We start from the raw sequence: 12,266 nt of genomic DNA, 5'->3' as shown, positions 1-12,266 counted from the left end.
ATTTAAGGCTCTGTCCCCAGACTATTACTTGAGCCTTTGAAATCATAGTTCATTCACAGTTGCACAAAACCAACGCATCCTCCCAAATCTGGACTTGTCATCAAACATCTATTTAAATCTCATTTTGCAGAAATTGGTCTAAAACCGTGTATGTTGTGTCATGTAAAACTCTCATCTAAGTCATTCTTAAATATCTCAAGGCATTGGTCTGTTATCAGCCATTTAGGCAATGAGTTCTAGATACCCACAATCTCTCAGTGAAAACAGTTTTCATCAAAATCTCTAAATTTCCTGCTCTTTATTTTAAATCTATGCCCCTGGGTAATTGAACCCTATACTGTGGGGAAATCTCCACAACAACGTCATTGACATCCTTTGTTGTTTTCTTCACCCAAACCAGAATACACCAGCCTTCTCGGCTCTAAGGAAAACTATGGAATGACACAATTAATGGTCATGTTCTCGAGGAATGTTCTCGAACAACGAGACTGAAGATTGCAGATACATAGCTTTTTGAAAGTTGCTTCAAAGGTAGACAGAATGGTAAAGAAGGTGTTTGGCATGCTTGCCTTCATTGCTCAGGCCATTGACATCAGGAATTAGGATGCCATGTTGTGATGTACAGGACATTAGTAATGCCACTTTCATAGTGCTGTGTGCAGTTCTGGTTCCCCTGCTATTGGAAGGATATTATTAAATTGGAAGGCGTGTAGAAATGATTTGCAAGGATATTACAAGGACTGAATTGTTTAAGTTATTTGGAGAAATTGGATAGGCTAGGACTTTTTGTCCTGAAATGCAAAGATTTGAGGGGTGACCTCATGTAGGGTCGTAAAATCATGAGGGGCATAGATCAGGTCTGATAGAACAGCAAAGGTCTTTTCCCTGGAGTAGGACAGTTCAAAACTGGAGGCCATGTGTTTTAAAGGACAGAGTGGACAGTTTTCAATGTGACCTGAGTGACATCTGTTTCACACCGAGGATGTGGCGGGTGGGGGGTATGGGTACATATGTGCAATAAAGTGCCAGAGGATGTGGTCGAGGCAGGTAGAGTTCCAACATTTAAAAGACATTTTTACAGGTATATGAACAGGAAAGGTTCCAAGGGATATAGGCCAGATGCAGACAAATGGGACTGGTTTATCTTGGGAAATGTGATCGGCATGAATAATTTGGACCGAACAGCTCGTGTTTGTGCTGTAGGACTTGTTGACTGTATTTCATAGGAACCCCATGTCCTCGCATACTTGTAAGCTATCATTACTGCGAATCCAGGTGATACATTTTACAACTCTCGACACTTCCCTTTCACATACGTGCTGGCAGTTGTAGCTTTGGTTGTATTCAATGTAAATTCTGAGCGACATTGAACTGCAAAACGCACCAAGTGTAGTTATGCATAGATTTGAAATAGTAAATGATATGCATATATCTATAAAAAATGATTTTGATATGGTTTTTTTTCTCGCTAAGTTTTGCTCTGAGTATCTGATATAGCATTGAATTTATGACGTGAATGGCAACATCCTGGTAAACTCTGTGAAATCTGAGTGACCCGTTCCAAGGAAGGTTAATTCGCTCCAAAATATTAATTGTGATGTCTCTCCACAGGTGTAATTTCGATTTTTGTCCTGGTAAACCCTCACTGACAACTCTTCAGTCTGAGTGGGCTAATGAGGCAGATGAATGGTTGTCCAGTCGCCTTGATCAGCGGCTTTGTTCTCCCGCAAAGGATCATGTTTGGCTCAAATCACATTGACGTTCAACTATCACAACAGGATCGAAAGCCCTGACCTATAGTTGACCTGACGCCTCCTAGTCATATAATATTGCTAATGGCCCAGAGCAGTTAACTCACAGCTCGTGTTTTGGAAGTTTAATTTCTGGTCTTGTATTAAAAAAAAATACCCACTGATACTCAATTATTAACACAGCATCCGCAAGTTCTGCCTGGTGGAACAGTGATAATGTTACGAACAGAAACATAGAAACACAGAAGATAGGAGCAGGAGGAGTTCATTCGGCTCTCCGAGCCTGCTCTGACATTCATCACGATCATGACTGATCATCCAACTCAATAGTCTAATCCTGCTTTCTCCCCATAATCATTGATCCCTTTCACCCCAAGTGCTCTGTCCAGCTGCCTCTTGATTACATTAATGCAGAACAGCCGAAACCTTTGCAGAGATATGCTCCAATGCTATCCAATGTACATGGTAAAGTTTGAATTTAGTAAAATCGAGAAACAAAAATCAAGCCTCTTGGTGCCCAAGGAACAATTGGCTTGAAACCCCATCTGGTTCATTCATACCCTTCAGAAAAGGAAATATGCCATCTTCAGCAGATCTTGCATACTCATGACTCTAGACCAACAGCTTTGGGTTTGAATTTGAACTGCCTTCGGAAATGGCTCGAGCGAGCCTCTCATTTGTCTCATTCTTCAGGTAATTAAAGGTGGGTAATAAATGCTGGCCAAGTCAGTAACACTGACTTCTCATGACTAAAATATACCCTTGAATAAACTTGTTGAATTGGAGCCTTGCCATTGACTGAATTTCACTTTGATTCATCTGGTCATTTGTAGGAGATGGAGGTGTTATGGTGCTTTGCTGTCCCTGTGTAAATGAAAGCAAATTTTGTTGAAGGTATTGAGATGAGGTCGCAGAGTCATTATAATATAGCAGGAGGCAAATCCCGAAGCAAAATTGTTAAGAAATGCATGCATGATTGCTGATTTTACCATCCAACAAAACCCTTTCATAAGCACTATCACTCTATTCCCTTCCCAAAACTCTTCCGCAAAACCTAAAGCCTGTACTTAGTCCTTATACTATCTGCTCATGATAATGGGTTTTGTTTATCTACCCTTATAATCTTCCACAGCGCTTTCAAATTTCTGGTCGAGCTTCTTCATTCAAGATAAACAATTGCAACCACGTCAGCAAAAACTTGCAGCTAAAATCTCTCACTGCTGGAACGAGGCCCGGGTGTCCCTCCTACACCAATCACTGAAAGTAAGCATGCAGTTGGAACAGGCGGTGAAGAAGACAAAGGGGAGGTTGTCCATCAGAGCGAGAGGTTGTAGTACAGGAGTGGAGTTGTCTTGCGGCAATCGTACAGTGCCTTGGAGAGGCTATTCCTTGAGTATCCTGTGCAGTTTTAATTCGCTTATCTGAGAAATGATTTTCTGGCTATGGAGTTTGTGCAAAAATCATTTATCAGACTGATTCCTGGCGTGAAAGAGCTGATTCATGAAGAGAAAATTGATCCATTTGGATTGTTTTCACCAGAGGTTCGTAGAATGTTTTGATGTGTATTTCATCGCAACTGAAGAAATTCAAACAGGACTAGACAGGGAAAATACAGGGAAGATGTTCTCATGATGGGGGCCTCCAGAACAAGGGGGTCACAGTAGAATGACATGGACTAGGGAGCTTAGGCTGACATGAGGAGAAATGTCTTCTCGCAGACAGTGGTGATCCTGGGGAATTCTGTCTGCTCAAGGCAGTTGAGGACTCAACATTCAATATCTTTAAGTAAGAGTTAGATATAGTTCTTTGGGCTAAAGGGAACAAAGTGTATGGGGGAGGAAGTGGGAATAGGGGACTAAGTTCAATGATCTGCCATGGTCATGTTGCTGGCGCAGCAGGTTCAAAGGCCTGAAAAGCGTAATCCTGTTTCTGTTTTCTAATTTTAAAGGACGAGTAGCATGCAGAGCAAGACTGGCAGAACAGCTCAAACCACAGAATCCAGCTCCTGTTTCCTTCTCCTAAATGGTATGATGGTGGGGGAGAGGGAACAAGTGACTAAGGTACAAGTACCATTGTTTGTCTCCTCCTTCATAATGTTGCAAATATGGTGTGCATATAATATGGTCTGCATCCATTGACGAAAATGTTTCATTTCTGTCAAGCACAATTCGAGATGGAAATTAAATGATCTCCTTGCTATAACTGCTCACGTGAATTTATCTATATGCTCATGGGCACCATGGATTGGAGTTGAGCTTACAACATTTATAAACATACAAATATACAAAGTCAAAACAAAAGTATACCATCATCCCTAAACCGCCTCCAACATTTGATCTGATCAAGGCTTATTTGTTTGTGTCTCAAATTCTGCATTCCCAATTTTCCTTTCATTTCCATTCCTGACAAGTACTTGTCGAACTTCATTCTAGAAATTTTCAATGACACACCCCCAACCCAATCTCTGCTCAGAGCTACATCAGAAAACAATGTTGTGGAAGATTTATTTCCTTTCTTATTCAAGAAAGAGGGAAAGTTGATTTTGCATTTCTCATCTAAACAACAAGGACTGCAGTTAACCGTGTGTTCTCTCTTATCTTCGGAGATATTGATCAGGATCAGAGCTGATATTCTGCTTCTTTGACATTTGCCTGTCAATTCCTGAACGAGCACTGCTCTGAAGAAATTCTGATCTCACAGTCATCCAGTTCAGCTGTAAAGTCCTCAGATACAGGTAGAAAATTAGCAAATAATTCTGATTTTGGGCAGCAATGTTCAGGAAAGAGTCAACTTTTCAGATTTATGCTCAATTGTCAGCATTTTATTGGATGTATTCAGGCAATCGCCGTATCTCTGGTGAAATTCAGAGGAACTTTCATATTCATCCCTACTGCAGAGATGGGCAGCTTTCTTCACAGTTTCCCTGGGCTGATATGGTTTCTGTCTGAACTCTCACTTTTCCATTTTTGTCTTTGGAGATCGATTCATGGATTTTCCACACAGCAATTCTTGCAATTAATCGATTTTTTGGACAAACATAATCAGGCTGAAGACTGTGATGCTGATAACTTAGTTCTTTCGCCCATGCCAATTGTCGGTGTTGGAACATGAAGTGAAACTTAGTACTCATGTTTCAATCACTTCAAAGTGTTCCATAATGTAATGATTCGCCTGAAGGGATATATCATTGTATTCTTCAGCTCTTCTCTGAATTTATCCTGGATCACAGCATAAATACATATGTTGGTGCAGGAGCTGAGCAGTTGCAGCATCTTCGCTGTGCAATCTGTGGGAAAGCATGTGTCTGTAAATGAAGAGTAATATCAGATATATTTAATTTGTGCATAAATATGGTATACAAACTGTGTCACCCACATTAGCACAAAACTGCACGATATACCGAGCATCAAACCAATTGACTTCCACCGGTTTTCCATCTCCAAATTGTGGTGTTTCTCTGTACTTCTTTGACCACGGAGACCCCGACGGATTTGACTGCTCACTAAAGTACGCCTGACAGTCAGCACATTGAGCAGCAAGATCAGAAAGAACGGCACACAAGGTGTTAAAATGTAGTTGATCATTTCAAACGCAGCCCATGCAGGGGAACTGAAATAACTCGATTTCTTGGAGCAACCCCATGGAATTTTCTCAATGATGTATTTTGGCTCGTAGATAAAATACCAGGGTAGAGACTCTAGGCAGCCCAGCATGGTCACAGTGCTTAGAAACGCCACTGCAATTCTCTCGGTGCAAAATTTTGTTTTCAATCTCTCATAGCAAATAGCCACAAATCGGTCAAAAGTGAATGCGACTGTGAGTCAGACAGAAATCAACGTGGCTGCTGATGCCAGGGTAGAAAAAAGTCGACACATGGGGGTAATTTTTATGAATGAATGTGGCAAATAAATTGGAACAGTGATCCATAAGATGACATCAAAGACAACGACAAGGAGATCAGCCACTGCCATTCCAATCATGTAATGAGTGATGCACTTGGAGAGACCACAATTTCCATGGGACAGGATCATTACTGCAACCAAGTTAACTTTAAGAGAAGACAACGAAATAGAAGTAAATATTTACAGATCTTGTCCTGAATCAAAGAACAGTGTGACAGAACCTAGGGCAAAATGTCCAGCTGTGACAATTCATGACTGGTGTCAAATGAAGTATTGCGTGCTTTCCTACAATTACATGCTTGAAACACAATTACCAGCAGTATGTTTTTGAATCCATAGCACAAATAAAGAAAGTAAGAAAAGGAAGTTAATAGTTCATCATTAAGTGTAAAATGAATGACCTTGAAGAGTGAAGGAGTAGATGTAATAGCAGCATTGAATGATAAGAAAAGGTGTTTATGCAAAATACACAGTGATAAGTAATAACAATTAAGCAGCAAAGTAATCGCAATTTTGCATCAGGAACACTTTGATAACAGCTTACCGGGAACACCAATGTCTGAAATAAGAGGAAAGAAAACATCTATTTGCCATACAATTGGATATGCCATTTCTGGGATTAGCAACAAGCTTGGTTGTTCTGGGTCTCACATTTTTGGCAGGAACTGTCAACTGATCCATTCCGATCAATCCTGACTAATATAGAGTTTAAACCTCCAGTAATGTAGTGATGCCTGACATCACTATTAGTAACACCAATTTGAACAAACACATTGCATGAACAGCTTTGACTCTGATGTGATTACTGTGATGGGAAAAACACAACCATCTGAAAACTCAGGAGTAAACATGAGTTCCACCATCATGCAATCAAGCTAAAGGTGCATGCAGAAAAGACTGATCCCATTAATAATGAATAGCTTCATTTAGATTTTCCCAGTAAAGCATGGTGCTAATTGCTTCAGTTACCTTAAATGTTGCTGCTCTGGAATGCAGGCAGAATCCAGAAAAAAATAAAGATTTTTATTCGAATTCTGCAGATTCCCGGTTGAAAATACAAACTTCATTTTTCGAAGGACATTGACGTTGGTGTCTCCAGTGGAATCTTGAAAATTCAATGTCTAATAGATAGTTGGAGAAAGCATAGTTTAGAAGTCAATTTTTACTCAGTTTATGATTTATTTTTTAGGTGGAGAATTGCAGATGTAACTCTGATTTCCAACTCTAGTGCCAGGACATGACACATTTTACAATTAGGCAATTAAAGCCAACTTCTCTAACCCTAACCTGAACCCAAATTCAAACAACAACCCTAACTCCACACTGAAATCTATTTTCTACGATTAACTGGGAAATGGAGTGTGCTGTTTCTTGCTCTGCCTCTTCAATAAGACATTGGGATTATGGTTCAATGTAGCCTGAGAGGCAAATTTTGCCAGTTTGATTATTTAAAATTCCCTCATGGGACTTGGGCACCACTGACTGGTTCAAATTTTATTATCGTCCCAAAATGCTGGTTGAGGAGAAACTGGTGAGCTGCTTACCTGCACTTCTGCAGTCTATGTGTTGTCGATAGACACCGAATATCATAATGGAGGGAAACTTGGAATTTAGACCCAGGAATTCTGAAGGATGAGATTTAGTATTATAACACAACTGAATGTTAACACGTCGAGGGGCAGTGGTTAGTTGGACTCATGTTTGAGGAAGCCATTGCCTGCCATGTAGTGTAACTATCACCTTCCACTCCTTCGCCTGAGCCTCAGTACTGTTCGGAAATTGTTGCATTTGTGCAAGGACTGCTTTGGCGTCTGAGGAGTCATGAATGATGCTAAATATTGAGCAATCGTCATCAAGCATCCTCACTTCTGATCTTTTGATAGAGGGAAGTTATTGATAAAGCAGCTGGAGATGGTTGGGTTTAGAAGATTCCCCAGAAGAACTCCTGCGGAGTTGAGATGATTGACCTCCAACAACTTTAAACCCTCTTCTTATATGCCAGATATGACTCCAACTAACCAAGAGTTTGCCTCCTGATATGCATTGATTCCAGGGATAGCCAGCATGATTTTGATAATGTAAGGTCAAGCCTTACTAATTTGATTGCATCCTTTGACGAAGTGACAAGGACATTGGAACAGTGAAACAAAATATTGCATCAAAGACAACGACAAGGAGATCAGCGACTGTCATTCCAATCAAGACATGAGTGATGCACTTGGAGAGACCACACTTTCCTCGGGACAGGATGATTATTGCCACAAAGTTAACTGTGATAGAAGACATTGACGTAGAAGTAACTATTTTCAGATCTTGTTCTGAATCCAAGAACAATGTTACAGAACCTTGGGCAAAATATCCAGCTTTTATGTTGCAAGACAGGTGTATACTGAAGAATAACATGTTTTACAATAACAATACACTAAAAAAACACAATTACTAACAGTGTATTTTGAAATCCATAGCACAAGAAAATAAATGGAGCAGAGAAGGTTAATACTTTATCACTAAGGGTAAAACAAATTTCCTGGAAGAATGAAAGAGCAGATATAATGGCAGCATTTAATGATTAGAACAGGTCTTTGTGCAAAATACGCGGTGATAAGTCATGATAACTAAACAGCAAAATTGTCACCAGTTTGCTTCAGGACCGCTTGCAATAACATTTTACCAGGAACACTAATGGCTGAAATAAGAGGATAGAAAACATCTTCTATTTGCCATACAATTGGATATGCCATTCTGAGATTAGCAACAACTTCAGTTGTTCTGGTTCTCAGACTGCTGGCTGGAACTATGAACCGATCCATTCCAATTGATCCGAATTATATGGAGGGTAAGCCTCCAGTGACATAGTTAGACCTGACGTCGCTATTCGTAACACCAACTTGAACGAACACACTAGTCAACAGCTCTGAGTCTGATGTGATTATTATGGTGGGGAAAATGCAACCATCTCAAATTTCAGGCGTCAGCGTTAGTTTCACCATTATACAATGAAGCTAAAAAAGCATGCGGAAAAAAACTGATGCCACAAATAATGAATTGATTCATTTAGATTCTTTTTCTGCAAACCGTGGTCCTTTTTGTTTCAGTTAACATAATTGTTGCTGCTCTGGAAGTAGACAGAATGCAGAAACAAAGATTCATTCTGGTTCTTCAGACTACCAGATAAAAATTTAAAGTTCAATTCCTTAAGGCATGTCTGTTTCTCCATTTGAGGTAGTGGGATCCAAAAGAATTCAATGTATGGAGAAGTCTCCAAGTCAAACTCATAGACCCCTTGTTATTTTGTACACCCATATCAGAACCCTCCAGCGTTCTCTGCTCTAAGGAAAACTACGGAATGACAAAGTTAATGGCAAGACCCTGAGGAATGTTGTCAAACAGCAAGACATAAGAGTGCATTTACATAGTTTTTGTGAAAATTGCATCTGAAGTAGACAGGGTGGTAAAGAAGACATTTGTCACACTTGCCTGCATTGCTCAGACCATTGTGTGTCGGAATTGGGATGTCATGTTACGGTTTTACAGGATGTTAGTGTTGCAACTTTCAGAGTACTGTGTACGTTTCTGGTCGCCCTGTATGGGAAGTATATGCTTAAATTGGAGAGGTTGTGGCAAATATCTTATTAGGATCTCACCAGCACTGGAGAGTTTGAGTTATAAGGAGAGGCAGGATAGGCTGGGATATTTTTTTCCTGGAAAGTAAAAGTTTGAGGAATGACCTCATACAGGGTTATAAAACCATGTGGGGCATGGATAAGGTGAACAGCACCGGTCTTTTCCCGGCAGTAGGACAGGTCAAAACTAGAGGGCATTTGTTTAAAGAGACAGAGTGGAAAGTTTTCGAAGTCACCTGAGCGATTTCTGTTTCACACAGAGGGAGGTGTGTAAGTGGACTAAACTGGCAGGGCGTTTGGTAGAGGCGGGTACAGTTACAACATTTGAAACACATTTGTACAGGTACATGAACAGGAAAGGTTCAGAGGTATATGGGCCAAATGCAGGGCAATTCGGGATGGACAATAGTTGATATCCTTGCCATCAATGCTTGCATCAATTCAACCAGATGTGAGAGAGCACTGTGGATGGACATTGAACTTGCAAACATCGAGGAATGTATAAACTTATGAAATAGGTGCTGAAGTATAACATTACCCTCAAGCCTGCTCCACCATTTGATAGGATCAGGGATTACCTGGTTCTGTTTCAAATTCCATCTTCCCAATTTCCGTTCATTTCCTTTGCTCGCAAGAATCTATCTACCTTGATTTTAAAAATATTCAATGATACACCCCCAACCTCACAAATGCCTTCTGGTGAGTGTTCCAAACTTGCACAAAACTCAAAGGCAACAAAAATTCGCCTTATATTTGGCATGTTAAAACAGTGCCACTGCTCAGACTTCCAACCCCTACGTCTGCACTATTCCACGAGAGGGAACATCCATTCCATCTGCACCTTGTCAACACTGTTTAGGATCTTGCATGCTTTGACAGATTGGAAGAATGTCATATATGCTCGGAGCCACATCAGAAATTAATATTAGGGAGCATTTTTCTTTCCAAAAAAAGGTGATTTTGTATTTCTCATCTTATGAAGAAGAGCTGCAGATGGCCATGTATTCTCTCCAACCTGCGAAACCATTGCCACTTGCACGTCCCATTTATAATAGAACACTGCTTTGAAGTGATATTCTGATCGCACAGTCATCCTGTTCAGATATAAAGTCCCAAGGTAAAGGCCGGAAAATCAGGAAATAATTCCCAATACTGGTAGCATCAGCGGGAAAAGAAAGTCAGCTTTTCAATCTGATGCTCAGTTGTCAGTATTTTATTCCACATATTCAGACCATCTTCTTTTGTCTCATGAAATTGAGAAACCCCACTCCCAATAGTCTCACAGCTGAGATGGATAGCTTCCTCCTTTTTTATCCGTGGGCTCAGGTGGAAACTGTTTCAGCTTTTCAGTTCTGCAGTTTTGTCTTTGTAGATCAATTCATGAATTGTCCACATGGTAAGCCTTGTAATAAATTGATATTTTTAGTCAAAATTAATCAGACTGAAGATTCTGTGATGCTGAAAACTTCGTTCATTCCCCTGTGGCGATCTTAGGGCACCAGAATATTAAGTGCAATTTCGTTCTCAAGTTTCAAACCCTTCCATCTGTTCCATGACTGAGCAATTTGCTTGAACGGGTATACCATTGCATTCTTTAGCTCTTTTCTGAATTTAACCTGGATGACAGCATAAACACTTGTGTCTGCGCAGGCGCTGAGGATTTGCAGCATCTTCGCTGTGCAATCTGTGATAAAGCATTTGTGCGTGTCGGAGCAGTAATATCGGATATCTGTAATTCGTGCATAAATATTGTACACAACCTGGGTCACCCAAAACAGCACAAAGCTGCCCGAAATACTGAAAAGCAAAATGATGGATTTTAGCAGGTTCTCCATCTCTACAATCTTGTGTTTCTCTCCACTTTTTTGACGACTGAGACCCCGACGGATTTGACTGCTCACTAAAATACGCCTATCTGTCCGTACATTGAACAGCAAGATCAGGAAGAACGGCACACAAGGGGTGAAATTGTAGTTGATAATTTCAAATGCACTCCATCCAGGAGAACTGTAATAAATCTGTTTATGGTTGCAACACCATGGAATATTATCATGGCTCAATTGCAAAATACCATTGTAGAGGCTCCACGCAGCCCGGCATGGTCAGGGTACCGAGATTTGCCAGGACAGTTCTCTTGGTGCAAAACTTTGTTTTCAATCACTCATAACAAATGGCCTCAAGTCGGTCAAAAGTGAATGTGACTGTGAACAAGACAGAAATCATTGTGGCTGCTAACTTCAAGGCAGAAAGAACACTACACACAGGAGGAATTTTCACAAATGAATTCGGAAAATAAATTTGAACAGTGATCCACAATATGGTATCAAATACAACGACAAGGAGATCAGCCCCCGCCATTCCAATCAAGTAATGAGTGATGCACTTGAAGAGTGTGCACTTTCTTCAGCAGAGGATCATTATTGCCACCAAGTTAATTCTGAGGGAAGACATTGGAAAAGAAGTAAAATTTTACAGTTCATGTCCTGAATCAAAGAACAATGGACAAAATTTCCACCTTTGATATTGCATGACAGGTGTCAATTAATTATTGCGTGTTTTTAATTAATGAAATGCATGAATCACAATTACAAACAGTATATTTTGGAATCCGTAGCACAAGTAAATAAAGTAAGCAAAGGAGGTTTATAGTCCATCAGTAAGTATAAAATGAAATTCCTTCCAGAGTATAGGTGCAGATATAATGGCAACATTTAATGATTAGGAAAGGTATTTGTGCAAAGTGCACAGTGATAAGTAATGGCTATTAACCAGCAAAAATATCACCATTTTGTATCAGGATCACTTGTGATAACAGCATACCAGGAACACCAATGGCTGAAATAAGAGGGTAGAAAGCATCTTCTATTTGCCATACAATAGGTTATCCCATTTCTGAGATTAGCAACAACTTTGGTTGTTCTGGGTCTCACACTTCTGGCAGGAACTGTGAACATTCCATTCTATCCTGACTGTTAGAGTGGGTAAGCCTC

General features: G+C 40.2%; 2 pseudogenes; both read right to left on the bottom strand.

Annotated features, from left to right (window-relative positions):
* Positions 1-4,888: 4,888 nt before the first annotated feature.
* LOC125487802 lies at positions 4,889-8,394 on the bottom strand (annotated as a pseudogene).
* Positions 8,395-10,766: 2,372 nt separating this feature from the next.
* On the bottom strand, positions 10,767-12,166 carry LOC125487786 (annotated as a pseudogene).
* Between the last annotated feature and the right edge of the window lie 100 nt (positions 12,167-12,266).

This window comes from Rhincodon typus, chromosome 45, assembly GCF_021869965.1.
Source record: "Rhincodon typus isolate 14 chromosome 45, sRhiTyp1.1, whole genome shotgun sequence".
Taxonomy (NCBI): Eukaryota; Metazoa; Chordata; class Chondrichthyes; order Orectolobiformes; family Rhincodontidae; genus Rhincodon; species Rhincodon typus.
The sequence above is the reverse complement of the archived record's forward strand: the minus strand, read 5'-3'. Positions and strand labels throughout refer to the sequence as shown.